Source organism: Apodemus sylvaticus, chromosome 14 (genome assembly GCF_947179515.1).
Source record: "Apodemus sylvaticus chromosome 14, mApoSyl1.1, whole genome shotgun sequence".
Classification (NCBI taxonomy): Eukaryota; Metazoa; Chordata; class Mammalia; order Rodentia; family Muridae; genus Apodemus; species Apodemus sylvaticus.
Window position 1 is genome coordinate 70,004,949 of NC_067485.1, and position 24,480 is coordinate 70,029,428.

At 44.4% G+C, this 24,480-nt stretch overlaps 1 non-coding gene across 1 annotated transcript; it reads right to left on the reverse strand.

Moving 5' to 3' along the window:
• Nucleotides 1-18,873: 18,873 nt before the first annotated feature.
• On the reverse strand, nt 18,874-19,018 carry LOC127665295 (small nucleolar RNA SNORA48). Its single transcript, XR_007973350.1, has one exon. It is a non-coding gene; the product is annotated as a small nucleolar RNA SNORA48 (small nucleolar RNA).
• Between the last annotated feature and the right edge of the window lie 5,462 nt (nt 19,019-24,480).

The following is a 24,480-nucleotide window of genomic DNA, read 5'->3' on the forward strand; positions in this document are numbered from 1 at the left end:
CTCTATTCTGAGACTAGCTAGATGAACTTGAGTCTTAGCCCCAGTACCTGTTTGTAGCCCAGTCTCAAGTATGTCACACTTCTGACCTTCATTTCCTCATCTCCACATAAAATGGATGGGCTGAGGGCAACAAAACCCCCATCAAGCCCATTTCCTCCCACAGTACTGCCATACAGGCCTCCTTCTGACTCTGGATGTGTTTGCTGTGCTTCCTGTTAGATAGGCGCTAATGCAGCAGGTATGAGCTAGGAGCCCTCTAAGGAGAGCAAGAGAGACAGGCAGACAGACATAGACAGACCAATCAATAGGACTATTGACCCTCACCTTGAAGACACTGTCTTTGGACTGTTACCTTTTTCAGATGCCATTGTCAAGCCTCAGGTTCTAACCAATGGGCAGAACATCAAGGTTCCTTCAACCTCATCTTCATTTAACTTGCTGGAACAGCTCTCAGAACTTGGGAAAGGCTCTGCTTATGTTTATGTATATGTTTATGCTTATGTTTAGAAAGGATATCGTGGGAATTTCAATAAATGCCACTCAAAGAGAAGCATAAGGCAAGGCTTGTGGGAAGCACAGACCTTCTATACTCTCTCTGAGTGAGCAGAAATGTTTGTGTGTGACGCTCTCTTAATGCTATTCTTTGGGGGGGGGGTTTAGGAGACTTCCATAGGCATGGTTGATTAAATCGGGGTGGGAGGGGGCATTGACAATCAACTTTACTTTCTGTCCTCTCCCTGTCCTGGAGACTGGGAGCATGTCAAGAGTGAAATATCTTAATCCTCTAACTATTCCTTGATACTTAGAGGATGCTCTAATTACATTCTTGACCATTCCGAATCTACCTGTTGAGTGGCAGCCATCAATCAACTCACTGGCATACAGAGACAATTGCTTTGGAGAGTCTAAGGATCTTTTTAGGGTTTGAGTGTCAGGAGTAGGCAAAGGAGCCAGGATGAGTGTGCTTAGAATTTTAGGTTATAATCTATCTACAGTTTTCCCTAGGAACAACACTTTATCTTTCACAAATTCAGAGTTCATAGTGGCTCGGCACATAAATACTATGGATAACCAGATTGGGCTATGCAAAAGCCAGCTTAGGGACCTGTAGCTGCCTTCTCTCTGCCAGAAGACATGTGAGGATCATAGCTTGGTCAGCCCTGCATCCAGGACCCTGAGAGTCACCTTTGCTCAGTTTCTGTGTAGCAGGCTGAGTCTACCTCCCTTGATGTGCAGATATAACTGCTCCAGCCATGCTGGAGGGTTGGTAGAGGGTCAACAGATTTTCTTCTTTGCTATAGAGTTTCTTCTTTTGCTATAGAGTTGCTTCAGGGAGGTCCAAATAGAATCCATAGAGACCTACTGATCCATGTGTTCATATTTCACCTCCAAAAATGCCTCTGCTTTGGCTGGTTGTGTTTTTTTTTTCCTTTACTAGCATGGGACGTGACTTAGTCATCCATAAATGCTATAGGGAGTTTATATGTGTGTATGCATGTGTATATGTGCACAGATACATACATGCATTAAGTGTTTTTATGTCTATACATATGCATGGGTACAAGCATGTATTGGCATGATTGTACATGTGTGCACATGTGTGGGTGTATGCATTAAGTGTTTATGTATGTGTGTGTACGTAAGCACATGTATATGGCTGCACATGAACTGAGTGTTTTGTATTTGTATGTATGCGTGTATGTGCAAGCACACATTAATTATATTTTTGCACGTGTATATGTGTGTATATGTCACAGACATCTTCAGTGAAGCAGCTTGGAAGTCGGGACTGGGGGTGACTTAAAAGCTGGTGTCAAAGGCTTGTATCACTTCTTACCACTTGCACTATCACCCAGATGGTGTCCGTGGCCTCATCCAAGAAGTGTCCTCCTCCCCCTTGGCTTTCTTCTTTTCTCTCCTCTCTGTCTCCTTCTTTCTTTCTCTCTTCCTTCCAGGAGGCCCAGCCCAACACTGCTCTCTTCTGCATGCAGCCACTCTCCCGCCTTCCAGGGTGTCTTGGTGCACACCCATGGTAAGTATTCTGGGCTCTTTGCTATCGCATATTTCAACCCACAGCCAGCACCCTGTTTCCAGCCTGTTTCCTCTGTAGAGAAATGGGGACTTGGTTTCAAGGCTGGAGGAACCCAGATGTCCCTAATCCAGTTCCCTCCTTTGGTCCATGGATTTGCCACTAAAAAAGAAACAAAGGAGGAAGTTTGGGAGAAAGGGTGACCCAGGAAAATGAATGCCTCTTGGTCCTCAAGGGAAAGGATTGCAAGGGAAAGAACTACAGCCGGGAAGGGGCTCACAGGAGTCTTCACGTCTAATCATCTAATTGTCACCAATGAGAGGACAGGGACTGACTCACTGGGAGCTTCAGGACAGCTGTGGGCTTCAAAGGGAAACTTGTGACAAGCCCTATGTCTGTGGTGACTTCTTTTTTTTTTTTTTCCGATATAATTTATTTACATTTCAAATGATTTCCCCTTTTCTAGCCCCCCACTCCCCGAAAGTCCCGTAAGCCCCCTTCTCTTCCCCTGTCCTCTCACCCACCCCTTCCCACTTCCCCGTTCTGGTTTCGCCGAATACTGTTTCACTGAGTCTTTCCAGAACCAGGGGCCACTCCTCCTTTCTTCTTGTACCTCATTTGATGTGTGGATTATGTTTTGGGTATTCCAGTTTTCTAGGTTAATATCCACTTATTAGTGAGTGCATACCATGATTCACCTTTTGAGTCTGGGTTACCTCACTTAGTATGATGTTCTCTAGCTCCATCCATTTGCCTAAGAATTTCATGAATTCATTGTTTCTAATGGCTGAATAGTACTCCATTGTGTAGATATACCACATTTTTTGCATCCACTCTTCTGTTGAGGGATAGATACCTGGGTTCTTTCCAGCATCTGGCAATTATAAATAGGGCTGCTATGAACATAGTAGAGCATGTATCCTTATTACATGGTGGGGAGTCTTCTGGGTATATGCCCAGGAGTGGTATAGCAGGATCTTCTGGAAGTGAGGTGCCCAGTTTTCGGAGGAACCGCCAGACTGCTTTCCAGAGTGGTTGTACCAATTTGCAACCCCACCAGCAGTGGAGGAGTGTTCCTCTTTCTCCACACCCTCTCCAACACCTGCTGTCTCCTGAATTTTTAATCTTAGCCATTCTGACTGGTGTAAGATGAAATCTTAGGGTTGTTTTGATTTGCATTTCTCTAATGACTAATGAAGTTGAGCATTTTTTAAGATGCTTCTCCGCCATCCGAAGTTCTTCAGGTGAGAATTCTTTGTTTAACTCTGTACCCCATTTTTTAATAGGGTTGTTCGGTTTTCTGGAGTCTAACTTCTTGAGTTCTTTATATATATTGGATATTAGCCCTCTATCTGATGTAGGATTGGTGAAGATCTTTTCCCAATTTGTTGGTTGCCGATTTGTCCTCTTGATGGTGTCCTTTGCCTTACAGAAACTTTGTAATTTTATGAGGTCCCATTTGTCAATTCTTGCTCTTAGAGCATACGCTATTGGTGTTCTGTTCAGAAACTTTCTCCCTGTACCGATGTCCTCAAGGGTCTTCCCCAGTTTCTTTTCTAGTAGCTTCAGAGTGTCTGGCTTTATGTGGAGGTCCTTGATCCATTTGGATTTGAGCTTAGTACAAGGAGACAAGGATGGATCAATTCGCATTCTTCTGCATGCTGACCTCCAGTTGAAACATCCAATGGAAAAAAGATAGCCTTTTCAACAAATGGTGCTGGTTCAACTGTGGTGACTTCTTGTCTTTGACAATACCACCTCTTTTGGCTTAAAAGGGGGCTAAGGGGACCACAGCTTCATAGTGCAAAAGAGGCAAACTTTCCGGTGTTTATTCTGTCCCAAGCCACTGCACTGGTGGGCTGGAAGAGGATCTGTAGTAGAGTCCCCTCAACAATGCTGCTTGTCAACAATGCTGCTTAACTCTGCCCTCTGCCATTCATTTGCTAATTTGTGCTAATTCTTGAGTGACTGACTAGAGCCAGGCCTAGTGCTAAGTGCTGGGGCTCTGGGTGATACTCTGACTTGGCTACCTAGGCATTTCCAACAGGTGTGGGAGAAAGTGGCTTCATGTTTGGAGCCCTTAAACATTGCATCATGTGGGGGCCAGACCAATTGCTCGTAAAGCCCGGACCTCACTCCCAGTCTCCCTGTCATGTTCACAAGTCAAAGGCATGTTTGAGTTGCTGGGTGTTTGATGTAAGCACCTCTTTTCCCTGTCAAGAGGAGGGCTGGGCTGACTGTCCCAAGTCTCCCATGCTTGTGTCACAGATACTCAACTTCTAAATCTGTTACTGGTTAACAGTCTCTAAGACTTATCTTACAAAGCCCTTGGGAGTTAAAAAAATAACCTATAACTTTAGCATCCCATTGAATGAGCCTTGGATCTGGAAGTGACTTGACCATAATTTTCTAAGCCTGAACCACAATCTAGCTCTTGGCAAATTAGTTCCCTTGTTACATTTGCAGAAGTCAGATATAATAACTGGTAATGCCACATATGGTTATTGTATATATTCGAAAGCTTTTTTTTATATGTAATCAGTTACTAAATACCCATTTTCTCTTTGTTGTAACATCAGCAACAGCATTCAGTTTGGGGGTGGGGGGCGGGAAAAGCAGGAGTGGGAATCACTCCTGAAATGAATGGCTGTCTGGGTAATGATGGAGTAGGCTACACAGGCATGTTTCCCCACAGCATAGCCGCATGATTAAAAAACACCCGTGCACATTTGGGTCACTAACCTATCAATAATTAAATGGGATCCTCGAATAAATATTGCAGAGGTGTCTCCCCCTCCCCCTCTCCCTTTCCACATGGGCACTTTGACATTTCGTGCTGCCAAAATGCCTGATAAATATGTCTACCACTGAGAAATAAGCTGCCTTTCGGACCCAGAGCGGCACCCAGCAGTGTCTGCTCTTATAAGAAGACGTAAAAATATAGGCTTTGATTAAAAGAAAATGTCACTGGGGGGAAAATATTGGGCTTTCCTTCTGGCCAGAGCAAGCAGTTGAAAAGCAAAGGTAGGAAACATGAGAAATTAAAGGTCACGTGCAGGAGACGCCCCAAACCTTGCATCATGTTGTGGTCCAACGTTCTGTCACTGTGCTTTGGACAGGTCAGAAATGATCCCATCCACGGGTCTAAATTCTATGGCTACTCATTCCCTTCTTTGTATTTTTGTTTAATTAAAAGACAGTGGCATATGTGTATGTGTAAGGTATGATAAATAATTGGCAGCTTTAGGTCATCATCTGCCTTAAGGATATTGGCCGGCTCTGGTTACATGGCCTATAATAGAGTCACTCAGCAGACCCAGGTAGAGGATCAGCCTGGGCAGTATAGGGAGATCCCCACCTCAAGATTAAAAAAATAAAGATCTGGGGAGCTAGCCCAGGGGTACAGTGTTTAGCTAGCTTGGAAGAGGTCCTGTGGCAAATCCCTAATGCCACAAACAAAACAAAACAAAACAAAAAAACCTGTTGTGAATAAGTTCGAAACAAAATAATTCTGCTGCTGATTTGTGATCACACTGCCTTTGTATATCAGGGAGAAATAATTCTCTCCTTTTGTGCTCATTAGTTCCTTGGTTCGGGGCATAGTTTCACAGCATAAGGACAGGCATTTAAAGGACTTAGTTTTGTGTATTTTCTCCATTTATTTGAATAGGATGATTCTGTTTTTGCCTGATGTGACTTTTTCCACCCCATATGTCATAAGTATTGTCCTAGAAAAAAACATCTGAGTGTTATATAATTATAAGGAGTTGCTTCTGTTTTACCGCAGTCTAAAGGGTTAAGGGACCACTAGTTATTTACCCATTTTCCTACTGAACAACACTGGTGACCCCAAGGAGATGATACTTATTTCTTAAGCATGAGGACCCCAGTTGGACCTCTAGGAAACAAGAAAAAGTAACAGGGCACAGTGGTGCCTCATGTAAGTCCTGCCTTGGACTGTCTCCTTGGGGCTCACACTATATTGTCAGCCAATATAGGTTGGTTGGCAAGTTCCAGGCCAAGGAGAGACTCTACTTCAGAAACAAGGTGACCAGCACCTGAGAACAAAACCCAAGGGTGTCCTCTGGTCTCCACATGCACACTGGCACACGCACACTCACCCAGATATGCATGCAACATCTGTACACATCTGTACACCCCTCCCCCAGAGAGCATTGGTTCAGTCATGGTTTGCGTTATACATAATGTTGTTGGGAACATTCTGGAGCATTCTTCCTGGGACTTCAGCGTTGGAGTTCTCTCTAGGGTGTGGCAATGTAGAATCATGTTGCATGCAGGCGTCTGAGTTTGAAGATGATGTCAGATTACTTCCGGGAGAGTTTCTACCAGTTCAGACTTTCCACAGTCTTGTATGGAAGCTACCTTTGGGCCACAATGTTACTCATAGCTGGTACCTGAAAAGTGCTTGCCTCTTGAGGGTTATGTTTGTGTTTCTTATCTCAATTTTAAGACTAAGTATCTATATCTTTCCATAACAACATTTATACTATTGGTATTTGGACTTTCTTTTTTATTATTATTTTTATTATTATTATTATTTTTTGCTGTTTCTCTTTTGGTTGTCTCTTTATTTTTTTCTTTTATTGGATATTTTCTTTTTTACATTTCCCTTTTCCCATTTCCCCTCTAGAAACCCCCTGTCCCATTACCCTCCCCTTGCTTCTATGAGGGTGCTTCTCCACCCACCCATCCACTCCTGCCTTCCCACCCTGGCATCCTACTATACTGTAGCAGAGAGCCTTCGGAGGACCAAGGGCCTCTCCTACCATTGATGTCTGAAAAGGCCATCCTCTGCTACATATGTACCTAGAGCCAGGGGTCCGTCCATGTGTCCTCTTTGGTTGGTGGTTTAGTCTTCAGCTCTTTGGGTCCTTTCTCTAGCTCTTCCATTGGGCACCCTGTCCTCAGTCCATTGGTTGGCTGTGAGCATCAACGTCTATATTTGTCAGGCACTGCCAGAGCCTCCCAGAAGACAGCTATGTCAGGCTCCTGTCAGCTAGCACTTTTTGGCATCCACAATACTATCTGGGTTTGGGGACTGTATCTGGGATGGATCCCCAGGTAGGGCAGTCTCTGCATGGCCTTTCCTTCAGTCTCTGCTCCACATTTTGTCTCTATATTTCCTCCTATGAGTATTTTGTCCCCACATCTAAGAAGGACCGAAGCATCAACACTTTGGTCTTTCTTCTTCTTGAGCTTCATGTGGTTTGCGAATTGAATCTTGGGTATTCCGAGCTTCTGGGCTTATCAGCCAGTGCATACCATGTTCTTTTGTGACTGGGTTATCTCACTCAAGATTGATATTTTCTAGTTCCATCCATTTGCCTAAGAATTTCATGAATTCATTCATTTTAATAGCTGATTAGTACTTCATTGTATAAATGTACCACATTTTCTGTATCCATTTCTCTGTTAAGGGACATCTGGGTTCTTTCCAGCTTCTTGCTATTATAAATAAGGCTGCTATGAACATAGTGGAGCATGTGTCCTTATTACCTGTTAGAGTATCTTCTGGGTATATGCCCAGAAGTGGTATAGCTGGGTTCTCAGGTAGTGCTATGTCCAGTTTTCTGAGGAACCACCAAACTGATTTCCAGAGTGATTTTACCACCAGCAATGGAGGGGTGTTCCTCTTCCTCCACATCCTCTCCAGCATTTGCTGTCCCCTGAGTTTTTGATCTTGGCCATTCTGATTGGTGTGAGGTGAAATCTCAGTGTTTGTTTTGATTTGCATTTTTCTGATAACTAAGTATGTTGCACATTTCTTTAGGTGCTTCTCAGCCATTCAATATTCCTCAGGTGAAAATTCTTTGTTTACCTCTGTACCTCATTTTTTAATGGGGTTATTTGCCTCTCTGGAGTCTAACTTCTTGATTTCTTTCTTCAGAGACTTGAAGTTCTTGTCATACAGATTTTTCACTTGCTCAGTTAGTGTCACACCAACATATGTAATATTATTTGTGACTATTGTGAATGTTGTTTCTTTGTTAATAAGCTGGACACCAGCATTTTTCCAGTTTCACATGTGGCATCCTTTGGCTTTGAGCACTGTTTGATGTCATTCAATTGCTGTTACATAAAGATTAGATTTTAGGTATAGTACAAAATTGTTAGTGTTTATTTCAGTGACATTGTCCAAATTGCCAGGGCTTGTTTTGTGTTTTGTTTGTGTAATTTCCACCAATTTTCTTTAAGTCAGGGTCTTAGAGCCCTGGCTGGCCTTGAACTCTCAATGTGAACCAAGCTTGCCTCAATTCTATAAGTCAGGATGCCCTCAAGCTTGTAGCAATCCTTGTCCTTCGGCCTCCTGGATGCTGAGCTCACAGGCCTGTCTCAGCATGAAATCCCATGTATCAGGGGACTCACAGGCATGTCTCAGCAGGAATCCCATGTATCAGGGACTCACAGGCATGTCTCAGCAGAAATCCCATGTATCAGTGGACTCACAGGCATGTCTCAGCATGAAATCCCATGTATCAGGGGACTCACAGGAGTGTCTCAGCATGAAATCCCATGTATCAGGGACTCACAGGCATGTCTCAGCATGAAATCCCATGTATCAGGGGACTCACAGGAGTGTCTCAGCATGAAATCCCATGTATCAGGGACTCACAGGCATGTCTCAACATGAAATCCCATGTATCAGGGACTCACAGGCATGTCTCAGCATGAAATCCCATGTATCAGGGGACTCACAGGAGTGTCTCAACATGAAATCCCATGTATCAGGGGACTCACAGGCATGTCTCAGCATGAAATCTCATGTATTAGGGACTCACAGGCATGTCTCAGCATGAAATCCCATGTATCAGGGGACTCACAGGAGTGTCTCAGCATGAAATCCCATGTATCAGGGACTCACAGGCATGTCTCAGCATGAAATCCCATGTATCAGGGACTCACAGGCATGTCTCAGCATGAAATCCCATGTATCAGGGGACTCACAGGAGTGTCTCAGCATGAAATCCCATGTATCAGGGACTCACAGGCATGTCTCAACATGAAATCCCATGTATCAGGGACTCACAGGCATGTCTCAGCATGAAATCCCATGTATCAGGGGACTCACAGGAGTGTCTCAGCATGAAATCCCATGTATCAGGGGACTCACAGGCATGTCTCAGCAGGAATCCCATGTATCAGGGACTCACAGGCATGTCTCAGCATGAAATCCCATGTATCAGGGGACTCACAGGAGTGTCTCAGCATGAAATCCCATGTATCAGGGACTCACAGGCATGTCTCAGCATGAAATCCCATGTATAAGGGACTCACAGGCATGTCTCAGCATGAAATCCCATGTATCAGGGGACTCACAGGCATGTCTCAGCATGAAATCCCATGTATCAGTAGACTCACAGGCATGTCTCAGCATGAAATCCCATGTATCAGGAGCTCACAGGCATGTCTCAGCATGAAATCCCATGTATCAGGGACTCACAGGAGTGTCTCAGCATGAAATCCCATGTATCAGGGGCTCACAGGTATGTCTCAGCATGAAATCCCATGTATCAGGGACTCACAGGCATGTCTCAGCATGAAATCCCATCTATCAGGGGACTCACAGGAGTGTCTCAGCATGAAATCCCATGTATCAGGGACTCAAAGGCATGTCTCAACATGAAATCCCATGTATCAGGGACTCACAGGCATGTCTCAGCATGAAAACCCATGTATCAGGGGACTCACAGGAGTGTCTCAACATGAAATCCCATGTATCAGGGGACTCACAGGCAAGTCTCAGCATGAAATCCCATGTATCAGGGACTCACAGGCATGTCTCAGCATGAAATCCCATGTATCAGGGGACTCACAGGAGTGTCTCAGCATGAAATCCCATGTATCAGGGACTCACAGGCATGTCTCAGCATGAAATCCCATGTATTAGGGACTCACAGGAGTGTCTCAGCATGAAATCCCATGTATCAGGGGACTCACAGGCATGTCTCAGCATGAAATCCCATGTATCAGTAGACTCACAGGCATGTCTCAGCATGAAATCCCATGTATCAGGAGCTCACAGGCATGTCTCAGCATGAAATCCCATGTATCAGGGACTCACAGGAGTGTCTCAGCATGAAATCCCATGTATCAGGGGCTCACAGGTATGTCTCAGCATGAAATCCCATGTATCAGGGACTCACAGGCATGTCTCAGCATGAAATCCCATGTATCAGGGACTCACAGGTGTGTCTCAGCATGAAATCCCATGTATCAGGGGACTCACAGGTGTGTCTCAGCATGAAATCCCATGTATCAGGGACTCACAGGAGTGTCTCAGCATGAAATCCCATGTATCAGGGACTCACAGGAGTGTCTCAGCATGAAATCCCATGTATCAGGGACTCACAGGCATGTCTCAGCATGAAATCCCATGTATCAGGGACTCACAGGTGTGTCTCAGCATGAAATCCCATGTATCAGGGGACTCACAGGTGTGTCTCAGCATGAAATCCCATGTATCAGGGACTCACAGGAGTGTCTCAGCATGAAATCCCATGTATCAGGGACTCACAGGCATGTCTCAGCATGAAATCCCATGTATCAGGGACTCACAGGCTTGTCTCAGCATGAAATCCCATGTATCAGGGGACTCACAGGCATGTCTCAGCATGAAATCCCATGTATCAGGGACTCACAGGAGTGTCTCAGCATGAAATCCCATGTATCAGGGACTCACAGGCATGTCTCAACATGAAATCCCATGTATCAGGGACTCACAGGCATGTCTCAACATGAAATCCCATGTATCAGGGGACTCACAGGAGTGTCTCAGCATGAAATCCCATGTATCAGGGACTCATAGGCTTGTCTCAGCATGAAATCCCATGTATCAGGGGACTCACAGGAGTGTCTCAGCATGAAATCCCATGTATCAGGGGACTCACAGGAGTGTCTCAGCATGAAATCCCATGTATCAGGGACTCACAGGCATGTCTCAACATGAAATCCCATGTATCAGGGGACTCACAGGCATGTCTCAGCATGAAATCCCATGTATCAGGGACTCACAGGCATGTCTCAGCATGAAATCCCATGTATCAGGGACTCACAGGCATGTCTCAGCATGAAATCCCATGTATTAGGGACTCACAGGTGTGTCTCAGCATGAAATCCCATGTATCAGGGGCTCACAGGTGTGTCTCACAATGCTCAGATATTATGGTTTGTTCTTTACACATATTACACATGATGTCTCTTTACCTTAAGACATGTACATACAAGGATTAAAGAATTTCCCTCCTCCACCTCTTTCTCCTACCTTGATTCAGGTTTGTGTGTTCAGTGGAACTGACCCTGATGGCAGGGTTGTGGGTGAGCTGGCCTGAGGGTGTGTACATGGGAGAGCTGGCCCTGCCTCTTGTTTGCTGTGCAGCAGCCTGGGTGAGGGAGAAATGCCCTCTCTCACCTTTGCCCTTTGCTACCTGTGGAGAGCTGAACCTGGGGTCGTGAGAGCATGGAGAGCTAGTCCTACCCCTCACCTGCTGCGTTTCTCAGGAGAGCAGGCCCTGCACCTTGCCTGAACAGCACAGTAGAGTCAGGCCTGTGTGTAGAGTTGCAGGTGAACTGGCCAGTGGGCGCAAGTGCAGGAGAGTTGGCCCTGCCTCTTTTCTGCTGGTACTGATGGCACAGAAGTGATGGGGACAGCAAACAATGACAGGGACTTCCTGCAGTAGGCTGGGATGGTGTCTGGGACCCTGAGAAGCAGGACACACATCCTTCCAGGGGACCCGCCATCTGAAATAAGGGCCTGCCTGCAGTAGGCCTGGATGGAGACATCTTCAGTAGTCCGCGGCAGCTCTTTGTAACAACACTTTTTCCCATTTTTCCTAACCTGAGCCCTCAACGATGACTGTATAGATTTCATTTGTGCATGACTGTTTTTCAGTTGGCCTTGGTGTGCATAATTATTCTATTATGTCTGACTTTCTTACCTCTTTCCCCTTCTGCTCTGGTGAATTCTGTGAAACTAGATGTTCCCTGATGTAATGATTCTTAAACAATTAAAAAATTGAGGCATGGGCACAGCACAGCACAGTCCTAATGGCCCAGGTGCGTGCTGTGTGTTCTCATCTTAGAAACAATGCAATAACCGCACAATGGTAGTTCCAGATTAATGTTTGACTTGCAAAGAAAGTCTGACGAAATTATTAGAAATTGAATTAGAGCCAACATTGGGACCCCAAAGGAAAAAAGCCTATTAAAGTTATGAAATAAGTTCTGCACAACATTTGAGAATGGTTCCTGGGTAAGCAAGTATAGAATATGTTAAATCTTAGATTAGTAAAACTAAGTCAAAACACTGGGGCTCTTAGGAGTCATCATGTGCAATGTGTAGAAGCAGAAGGCTGGGGGAACTACCGAGTTAAGGGTTAACTTGGTTCTTTCTGGCCACTGCTTGGCATCGTTGCCTGTGTCATTTATCATTAGAGCTTTACAAGGAAATGCAAGTAGCTGGCCTCGGAGCTCTGAACTCTGAAGTATAACAGTTAAAGTTAAAGTTTAAATAATGATAAGTTTGCAATTATTAATATTTTGGCAATAGGCCTGGGAATAGGGAAGCTTTGGGGAACAATTGTAATTCTTGATTTTTTGTGGGACTTGGTTTTTCTTTTGAATTTGATTTGGCAATGATTATACAATGTCTTTTTTATCTGCTTTCAGAGTAACAATAAAAGATTGGGGCAAGAAGAAAGCAAGAGAGACTGTAGAGAAAGTGTAGAGAGAATTTAGAGAGCATGAAGAGAGCACGAAGAACGAGGAGTGAGCACGTGACGAGCGAGTGAGAGCGAATGCGGGGAGCATGAGAAGAGCTTCTGAAGAGCGAGTGGAGAGAGAATGTGAGGTGTGTGTGTGAAGAGTGTGTGTGTGTGTGAGTGAGAGGAGAGTGCATGTGGTGTGTGTGTGTGTGAGATGTGTGTGAAGAGTGGGTGTGTGAGTGAGAGGAGAGTACATATGGTGTGTGTGTGTGAGATGTGTGTGAAGAGTGTGTGTGTGTGTGAGTGAGAGGAGAGTGCATGTGGTGTGTGTGTGTGTGAGATGTGTGTGAAGAGTGGGTGTGTGAGTGAGAGGAGAGTGCATATGGTGTGTGTGTGTGAGATGTGTGTGAAGAGTGTGTGTGTGAGTGAGAGGAGAGTGCATGTGGGGTGTGTGTGTGAGATGTGTGTGAAGAGTGGGTGTGTGAGTGAGAGGAGAGTGCATGTGGTGTGTGTGTGTGAGATGTGTGTGAAGAGTGGGTGTGTGAGTGAGAGGAGAGTGCATGTGGGGTGTGTGTGTGAGATGTGTGTGAAGAGTGGGTGTGTGAGTGAGAGGAGAGTGCATGTGGGGTGTGTGTGTGTGAGATGTGTGTGAAGAGTGGGTGTGTGAGTGAGAGGAGAGTGCATATGGTGTGTGTGTGTGAGATGTGTGGGAAGAGTGTGTGTGTGAGTGAGAGGAGAGTGCATGTGGGGTGTGTGTGTGTGAGATGTGTGTGAAGAGTGGGTGTGTGAGTGAGAGGAGAGTGCATATGGTGTGTGTGTGAGATGTGTGTGAAGAGTGTGTGTGTGTGAGTGAGAGGAGAGTGCATGTGGTGTGTGTGTGAGAGATGTGTGTGAAGAGTGTGTGTGTGAGAGGAGAGTGCATGTGGGGTGTGTGTGTGTGTGAATGAGAGGAGAGTGCATGTAGTGTGTGTGTGAGATGTGTGTGAAGAGTGTGTGTGTGTGAGTGAGAGAAGAGTGCATGTGGTGTGTGTGTGAGAGATGTGTGTGAAGAGTGTCTGTGTGTGAGTGAGAGGAGAGTGCATGTGGGGTGTGTGTGTGTGAGATGTGTGTGAAGAGTGGGTGTGTGAGTGAGAGGAGAGTGCATGTGGTGTGTGTGTGTGAGATGTGTGTGAAGAGTGGGTGTGTGAGTGAGAGGAGAGTGCATGTGGGGTGTGTGTGTGTGAGATGTGTGTGAAGAGTGGGTGTGTGAGTGAGAGGAGAGTGCATATGGTGTGTGTGTGAGATGTGTGTGAAGAGTGTGTATGTGTGAGGGAAAGGGGAACACACAGACGTGTGTATGAGCGAGAGAGTGCAAGAAAAGAAAAGCGCCCAGGAGAAAAGCAGAGTGCGCAGGAGAATGCAGAGTGTGTGCAGCCTCAAGCAGTGAGCGAATGGGGAGAGAGAAAGAGAGCAGAGAGTGAGAGAGAAGAGAAACTTTAAGCCTTGAAAAATTGTCTGTCAGCTTGTACTCCAAAAAGTAGTCTGTGTGTATTTATTATGCGCCTTCCAGATTTCCCTGCTTCCAGTTGAGAACTCTGATCCTGTGTGGAGGCTGGACCCCAGCCCAGAAGAGGGAGAGACACCCTCCTCCCTCCTCCCTCCTCCCTCTCCCTCCTCTTTCCTCTCTCCTCCTTCCTCCCTCCTCCCTCACCATCTGTGGCAGATGGGAAAGCTGGTCCAGAATTATGAGAGTTGGGAGAACTGGTCATCCCCTGACTGGCTGCAGTCCTCTGGAGAGCAGGCCCTGCCCCTCACCTGGGCAGCAGGGTAGTTCTGCCCCTGCTTGCAGGGGTTGCAAGTGAGCCAGCCATGAGGGTCTGAGATTGTGAGGGCCAGAGGGCTGACCACCTCTGATGCCTCTCAGGCCCCATTCCAGAGCTTCGAGTTGGCCCACTCCAGCATCTACCCTGTCAGGGAAATGCTCCAGTTCATGAAGGGGCTGGTTCTACAGATCCAAAACTACAGGACCTCCATGACATGGGCACTAAGAGGATATCTGAGAGGAGTCCCAGTGAGGTTCCGGAATTGATAGAGTAGCAGAAGTCAGAGGCCTAGAACCAGACCAAGGAGTCATTGCAATGAACATCTAAGTAAAGTATGGACAAAAGGGAATCCTGCAGGGCACACTGTGATATGCTACAGCTTCCACAACAAGATTGTTTTTCTCTGTCTGGAGAGGTTGCAAGGGTGGAGGGGAGGGGGATGAGTAGGATTGGGGTGCATGATGTGAAGTTCACAAAGAACCAATAAAAAGATTTTTAAAAAAATCTTAAATTTTTTGTATATGTGTTTAATGAAGCAGAGGTCAAATGTCATTCTCCCAATGAATGGCTGCTGCTCTATCTACCGTCTTTGACATATCTATTCTCTCCACATGGGGAACAATGCCATTGTCTTAGTTAGGGTTTTACTGCTGTGAACAGACACCATGACCAAGGCAACTCTTATAAGAACAACATTTATTTGGGGCTGGCTTACAGGTTCAGAGGTTCAGTCCATTATCATCAGGGTGAGAACATGGCAATATCCAGGTAGGCATGGTGCAGGAGGACCTGAGAGTGCTACATCTTCATCTGAAGGCTGCTAGCAGAATACTGGCTTCCAGGCAGCTAGGATGAGGGTCTTTAATACCACACCCAAAGTGACACACTTCCTCCAACAGGCCACACCTTCTAATAGTGCCACTTTACTAGACCAAGCATATCCAAACCACCAATATGTGTATTGATCAGATTGATTTCACTCTGGTTTACATTTAATAGAATCTACCCATTCAAATGTATAGTTTGTCCAATGTGTATAATCTTATAACCATCATTCTCATGATATAGGAGATTCCTATCTCCCCTACAATTCCCTATGGGCTTTGTGTTTAATGGTTTTCTTCACCTCTCAACCTCTGGAAAACCCTGATTTTATTTTTGTTTATATTTTTACTACTTCTGAAAGTCTGTATACATGGAATATATTCCATGTTGCAGCTTTTTGTGACATTTTCCCATGTAGCCTGATGGTCTTGCAGTTCACACATGTTGTGTGTGCCAGGGGTTCACTCATTTTCATTGCTGAATAGTATTTCGTTGTGTGGATACAGCACTACTTATTTTTTCACTAATCAGCTTATTAATGGGCTGTTTCAAGACTGCTGATGGACAATACTGAATATTAATAAAGCAGTTCTGAACACTGTGTTAGTGTGGGCATATAGCATTGGAATATTAGCTAAGTATCTGGAGTAAGGATTGGCAGATTATAGGATAACAATAATTTTATTCAAAATTGTCAATATGTTTTATAAAGTTATTTAAAATATATAACCCGGAATGAAAACTTTATATTTTCTCCTCCTTTACCAATAAAAATATTGTCAGGCTTTTTTAATTTGTATGTTCTATGCTATCTTGCTGTATTGGTAATTAATATATTTCCAGTGTCTTAGTTAGGGTTTTACTGCTGTGAAGAGACACCATGACCAAGGCAACTTTTATAAAGGACAGCTTTTAATTGGGGCTGGTTTACAGGTTCAGAGTGGTTCAGTCCATTATCATCAAGGTGGGAACATGGCAGTGTCCAGGCAGGCATGGTGCAAGAGTTGCTGAGAGTTCTACATCCTCATCTGGACACTGCTAGGAGAAAACTCAGTTCTAGGCAGTTAGGACAAGGGTCTGAAGCCGATGCCCACAGTGATACACCTATTCCAACAAGGTCACATTTTCTAATAATGGTGCTCCCTGGGCTGAGCATATACAAAACATTATACCCAGTAACTACAGATGTTGGACATTGTTACTATTATTGTGTGTATGATATAGATAATGTGTGTGTGTGGGGAGGGCACACATGCCACACTGAGTGTGCAGAAGTCAGAGGACACCTCAGGTACTGGTCCTTCCCTTCTCCTTTCTTAGAGATGGGTCTCCTGCTTGCCTCCACCTGGCATTCTGCTGGCGGATTCCTGGGAGTATAGACACATGCTACCAAGCTTGGCCTTACATAGGTTCTGGGGAATCAAACCGAGACCTTCACTGTACCACTGAACTATCTCTCCAGCCCATTTTGAGGGCATTTAATGTAGGCTAATTTTTTTTCTTTTTGTTATCCTTAAGGATATAAAGTAGTTGTTCATTTAAAAAATATTTTTGTCTTTTACTAGTTGCTTTTATTTTTCTTACTAAATTCTAACCCTTAGTTAGAAATGTCTTGCGATCATTTTCTCCCTGCAAATAGCAGGCTCCTTCAACACTTTCAGAAAACATTTTATTGATTCTTTGTGAGTTTCACATGATGCACCCTGTCCTGCTCATCACCCCTTCCTTTCTATCCTTTGGCCTTGCAATCCTCCTCCACAAATAAAACACAAACAAACAACAAGGACAAAAGCAAAAGACAAAGCATAGAAAGCATCTCATCGTGAAAGCTCTAGTGTGTCCCAGTCTATCCCTCTGTCCACACATCTCTCTTGCAAATGTTCATTGCAATGAGCCATTGGTCTGGCTTCTGTGTCTCCATCCATGTTGGATCCTCATCAGGACTTCTGGTTATACTGCTGTTGCCCTGTGTCATGGAGATCCTGCAGCTTTGGAACAGCAGGACTGACCCCTTTATGCATCCTAATCATTCACAGATGAGAGAGATTTTTGTGCTAGGCCATTCAGAGCCCTGGATCTTGGCCTGGGTGTAGCTGAGTTGGTCAGTCCACCAGTTCTCCCTTATCCACACCTCCAGGAAAGTTCTCCAGCACTGTTCTGGCTAGGGCACCCAATGTGGCTATCGGAAGGAGGCTGGGTCAGCTCTCCTATTCTCATGTCCTCCCGGGTAGCTCACCCATACCTACACCTCCAAAGCCAGAGCCGGAGCCGGAGCCGGAGCCGGAGCCGGAACTGGAGCCAGAGCCACTGTGCTTCCAGACAAGGTGCAGGCCCACTCTCCCAAGTGCTGCAGCCTGTGAGGGGCTGGGCCAGCTCTCTTGCTCTAAAACCCTCAGGGATGACTCACCTGCACCCCTCCACCAGGGCCAGCTCCACGATATTACCCAGACAAGGTGCAGGGCCCGCTCTCCCAAATGCTTCAGCTGGCTATGGACATGACCCGCTCACCTGTTCTTATGACCTGACTGCTGACTACCACGGGTCGTGTGTGGGGGTGGGGGAGATCACCCTATACCCGTGCCACCTCATGGCAAACGATGGCAGGACTCGTTCTCCTGTGCTCTTGCCCTGGAGCTGGCTCACCTGCACCCCTGCCTCCAGGGTCAGCTCTTCTGTGTTGCGCAGGTGACGTGCAGGGCCAGTTCTCCAGAATGCATAGCTGATAAGGAGCTGGGTTAGCTCTCCAGGGCTTATGACCCTGTGGGAAGCTTTCCTGATGTCCGGAAGTGGAGGGAGGATGTCATGTCTGCACCTGTGCCACACCACAGCAGACAAGTGACAGGGTCAACAGGTCAGCTCTCCAACACTCATACCCTCTGGCTGACTCATCCGTGCTACCCAGGGCAAGCTCCACTGTGCTGCCTGGGCAAGGTACAGGCCAGGCTCAGTTGCCCAAGTGCTGCCACTTGAGAGATGGTGGCTTGCTCTCCAGAGCTTGACATCTAGTGAGGGGTGGGGTCAATGATGTTTAGTCCCTGACATCCATGTGGTCCTTGGTGGCTGCCCTGACTAGGGACATCCCCATGTTCTCTAGTGATAATGTGAGTCTAGGAAAAGGACATGGACCCCTGCCACTGCTGCACAGCCATGGACTCAGACATGACCCTCAGTGGCAGTTCAGGCTGGGACCTCACCATGTCTCCAGGTGGTGGGACTCGCCAGTCATAGAACAGGCTACTTCTTTGCACCCTTGAATCTTCAGTTCCATCTCTCTTTATAATGCTCAATTTGTTCCACCTCTCTGTCTCTCCCATCTGTCCACCACATACACGTTGTGGTGGCTCCCACTGCAGGCTAGCCATGTGTCCGGCGGGCTCCTGGGTGACATTCTCCATCCATGGGCAGGCAGCTGTCTGGAGTGCCATGTGGTCTGCAGGTGTCTGCCTTCCTCTTCCCATGCTGTACTGCCTGGATTTGATTCGATTTCATTTGATCTTTATGACTCCTAGGCATAAGCCAGCTTTGGCCACCAAGACAGACATCAAGCTAAGATAAACAAGAGCTGTCATCTGCTCTGCCCCTGACTGATATAAGAAGAACATCACCACCAACAAGGTGTCCCTTAGCCCCTTGCCAGGCCGCTCCTTTACACTTTTATTGATTATGATTCAAAAGACAAAATGTTTTATTCATTGGATCAGATTACCAGGTTCCTCCTGCACTCCCTCTTGCTGAGAAATGCTTTTGTTTTAACCTAGACTCACAGGTGTTCTCCTGTGTCTTTACGGAAGAATTTAATGCTCCTGAGTATTTATGTTTAGTCTTTGATGCCTCTTGGGTTTTTAGGAAATATGGTTTGAGTTGAGTTTGAGATTCACTTTCTCGTTCATTAATAAGCAATTATTTCAGCTCCATTTGTTGAGAAGACCATCCAACTCACTTGTCTTAGTTTCTTTGTTGACGATTAATTGACCATATATGCGTGAATCTATTTTGGGTGACTCTATTATATCTCATTGATCTACATTCTGTTTGAACACAGTCTGATGACTATACCTTCTTAGTCAGTCTCAACACCAGAGTCAGTCTTCTCTCTCCTTTTTCTCTGATTCATTTCAACTCTTCTCTCTGTATCTCCCCATAGCATTGAGAAACAACCTGAAACGTCTACAAAGAAAGCCTGTTCAGATTTCAACACTATTGGGTCTTCTTCTATGACCTGGGCATCTTTCTGTGTATTCAGAGTTCCTTTCTTTATTTCTTTTCAGCAACATATTTGGCCTAATTAACTTTCCAAGTCTCAGTTGTTTATTGGTAATATGTGAGTTATTGCTGTTATTATTATTGTTGTTATTGTTGCTTTGCCTCTACCTTGCAGCTTCACTGAAGACTCCTTCATGAGTTGTAATCACTTTTTAATATCTTAAAATGTAATATTTAAAAAAATAATCTAGAAAATGACATCTGAGAAAAAAAGACATTTCTCTCCCCCCCCATTCAATTACTCCCTTTTTCTTGCTTTGTCATGTTCACAAGATGTTGGATAAAGGTGACATGAATAGACATTGTTGCATTAATTCTAGAATGAGCATGTTTTATCTTTACTGGCTGTGAATGGTGTGAGGGCAGATTTTCTTTTAAGCTGAATTCATTTTGACAATGAATGGAAGACATTTCCACCGAGCACTATCACCTTGAAGGAGAGTTTGAGACAGTGCACAGGGCCTTGTATAATACCTAGGTACGAGATCGTATAATCTACAGGTAGAAGAGCTTGTATGATACATAGGTATTGGATTTTGTGAAACACTTATTTTGTATAGATTTTGGGTGCTCACCCTGTTTCTCTTTTGTGCTTATTAGTATTAATCACCACGGTTAATTTTTTGAATGTCAAACCAATCTTAAATGTTCGGGATAACCCCAACATATTAGTGGTGTGCTGTTTTACTGAGGCCTTATTATTTTATTTGTGTGTTTATGAGTGTGCAGTGTACCACAGTGCACATGTGAGCTCAGAGGACAAGTTGCCAGATTCAGTTCTCTCCTTCTATCATACAGGACCTGGAGATAGAACATTAGATCACAATGCTTAGTAGCCAATACCTTTATCCACTGAGCTATTTCACTGGCCCACTGGGTGAGGGTTTATATAACTGTGTATTAGTTTCCTGATGCCTCTGGAGACAATTGTTATAAATGCTATAAATGTTATAAATGGAAATAATACAGAGTAATCTTTTTTTATAGCTCTGGAGGTCAGAGGCCTAAGGTCATATCAATAAAATGAAGTCTGAGAGGTGGCTAGGCTGGCTTCCTAAGAAGGGATTTTTTTTTTACAGCTTCCATTGTCCCCTCCCTCCATCTTCAAGCTCATCCCTGTACTCTCTGCTTTTCACATCACCGGCTCCTGTTTCCCTCCTGTGAAGACTGCTGTGGCCTTACCAGTTCCAACTGGTAATCTAGTTTATCTCTCCCCTCTCAAGATCCTTAATCACATTCACCATGCCCCCTTTAATTATAAAGTAGCATTTTATAAGGTAGCATTTTTGAATTTCCAGAGCGTTTTCTTGTATTTTTACGTAGTTTTGGTATAAGAAAAATGCTGATCTCATTAAGCCTATCTGATACCATTTTTCTGAGAGTTATGGGTCTCTATGTAGAAAGGGTATAATTTCTTTTTTAAATATTTAATAGAATTTATCAGTGAAGCCATCTGTCCCTCAGCCCTCCCTAGCCTGTGTCTGAGTCAGTCCTCCATTTTACTGTGTCAATATTTTTAACCCTTTTTTGGAGTCCTCAGTGCCGCTCATGGTGTTGTGATTGCTCTCCTCACAAGAACAACTCACAGCAGCTGCCCTTGTGTTTGGCACTTATTTGTTGAGTGACCAGTTGACTGACTGACTGACTGAGGAATCAAATTCTTGTAAGGTATGCCTGTACTTTTATGAAGTTTTCTTCCTCTAATTTTTTGATTAAGTTAGCTCAGAGTAGTTTCTCTTTCTAGCATCTAAAAGTGTCGAAGGTCATCATGGATAGATTCAACTTTGTGAAAGGCTGATGTCAATGTTATGTTCCCAGTGAAATGCAGATATTGAGGGCACCCCAGAGCTGGGGATGTTGGGAGACACATAGGAAGAAGAAGCCATTTTCACCCAGTCAGGCTTAGCCTGAAGGTCTAACATATACACACTCTCAGAAAGAGGTATTCAATGTTTCTCAGTTGGCTTAAGGAGGTCAGCACTATCCTGATATGAAAATTACATAAAAATTGATGAGAAAATTAGAGATCCTCTGGAACCTCAAAACATTACCTTATAATTAAGGGGACTTTGTGGCAATGATTAAGGCTTTTGAAAGGGGAGAAGAAAACTCCCTTGCTTCTAAGCTGAGCATGAAAATGAGCAAGACCAGAATGTAGGCTTAGATTTTTTTTAAAGCTACTTTCAATAAGGTTTTTCAAATGCTTCAACCCCCCTCCCTTCTAGCCCACCATCCAAAGATAGGGGTGAAAAGGTGGTAAATAGGACAAGGACATGTGGACCTGTTTAGAAGTAGTTCCTTGGGATAATTTTAATTTCTCCAAGATTCTCCCATGTTTCTTGCCTCAGTGAAACACCACATGAATCTGTCTTAGCAAAACATCATGCGAGTCTGTATCACCTGGCATATCCAGAAACTTTTCACTTCACCAAGACATGAATCAGAGGCTCTGGGCTTGAAAGAAGTGAGCCTGAAGCTGATGCAGCCTGTGACCCAGTTTGGGCTGTGCATTCAGATCTCTCCAGGCTTGCATCTACAGCTCTATGTTACCTTCTAATACAGCTTACATTCTTCCTTCACTAAGGGCAGCTGTGCACACACACATTTAAACATTTCAATATTTGCCTACAATTTCTAAACGCAGATCCAAATGCGCTGGGGAGAAAGGATCTCCTTCATTTCAATCACCTAGATGTATTAAAATATAAAGCAAAAAAAAAAGAATTAGCTTCGGTCACGATGCTGAATTCCTATTTATTTTTTTCCTCTGTAGGAATTCATCTGTGTCCTCAGTTCCCCCTATTGGCTCGCTTTATGATGGTTTCTGTCTGAATACAAAGTCCCTGTGGTTCCTGCAAGTCATCGCCATCTGATTCATTGCCACTGCTCTGAGATCCATCATCAACTACCAAATCTTGAAAATTTGCAAGGAATTGAAAGCTCTCCAGAGGAGACAGGCAAGGGAAATAAATGTATCCTCAGATGCCCTCTCTCACTCAATCTGACAAGCGTAGATTATGTTGTTTGAAATACTTTCCAGACTGCTAGGAAATGTCCCTGAGTGGGGCGTATGAAGGGAATAGAGCCTTTGTACCATCGGACACTGCCTCACTGGTTATGAAATCACATAGTTTGGAAATGAAAGACTTATTAAGTCATCTGGTCCAGGCTGCCAGGACAGACTTCTCTCATTCTCATCGTTCATCCTGGCCAGTGGTATTTGGGGTTCGACTGACTACATGAGCTCACATATAGCAGGGCTGCCGAGGTCAAAGGTGATCTCAGTTCTTGTTTATATCTGCAAGCCCTAGCTCTCCAAAGGTATCTAGTAGAAGTTTAGTGAGTATTTGTTAAATGGAAGGAAATTGATTTTTTTGTAAAACAAAGTCTATGGCTTGTTGAAAGTGGCCTACTTTGTTGATGGGATTGACACTGATGGCTTACAAATATTTGAAGCAACCTTTGTTAACTTTTTGACCTGGACATAAAAATTAGATTCATCTGTTGTAAGAAAAAAACACGAGACACGGAACACAAATGAATACTAAGTAACAGACCTCACTGACTACTCAGAAAAATAGAATCAACTCTGAAATGAGAGCCATGCCTAAAACATGGAGAACAGATTCTATTTTGTCTTCTTTAAAAAGGTCTTAATAGATTACACCAACAATAATTAAAAGAGCAGTGAGAAGCTGTGACAAGTATTGGGCTTGCAAGATGCTCCTCATAGGACAGCAGGACAGACTGTGGGAAAAGTTAGGAAAGACAATGGGCTCCTCACAACAAGATTGAAATCACAGAATGATTTTAATTTTTAATTCTCCATATTTCTTTTCTATTTATTTATTTATTTATTTATTTATTTTTTATTTGATATATTTTTTATTTACATTTCAAATGATTTCCCCTTTTCTGGCTCCCCGTTCCCCGAAAGTCCCATAAGCCCTCTTCCCTTTCCCTGTTCCCCCATCCACCTCTTCCCACTTCCCTGTTCTGGTATTGCCCTACACTGCTGGACTGAGCCTTTCCAGGACCAGGGGCTACTCCTACATTCTTCTCGGACATCATTTGATATGTGGATTATGTCTTGGGTATTCCAAGTTTCTAGGCTAATATCCACTTATCAGTGAGTGCATACCATGATTGATCTTTTGAGACTGGGTTACCTCACTTAGTATGATGTTCTCCAGCTCCATCCATTTGTCTAAGAATTTCATGAATTCATTGTTTCTAATGGCTGAATAGTACTCCATTGTGTATATATACCACATTTTTTGCATCCATTCCTCCATTGAGGGACACATAGGTTCTTTCCAGCTTCTGGCAATTATAAATAGGGCTGCTATGAACATATAGTGGAGCATCATTTCTTTAATTAGTTGTGTACTGTCATGTATGCATGGTTGGGCACATACCACAGGGCATGCATGGAGGTCATAGGACAACTTGCAGGGTTCAAACTCAGATTATCTGGCTTGGCAACAAGCACTTTTACCCAGTGAGCCGTCTTTCTAGTCTCTATACTTCTGTGTGACTGAATCAGAACCATTGGGAAGCATGGTTCTGGCAACTTCATCTCAAAGGGACCTGTATAGTGTGACTTCAGTGTATTTAGGTGTATCTGTTATCTCTGGCAGACATGGAAGTCTTTATTAGGCAGCATTTGAATAAGACACATGGTGAAACGAAAAATTGCAAAACCAGAGAATTGTCTGCATCTTATAGATATGCAGACAGCATTCTTTAAAACCCACCCTTGGTCTTATAATAGAGTGCTGTTGGGTTTAAGAAGAGTCTCAGTCTTTGTGTGAATGGTGTCCTCTGGCCCCAGTGGTTC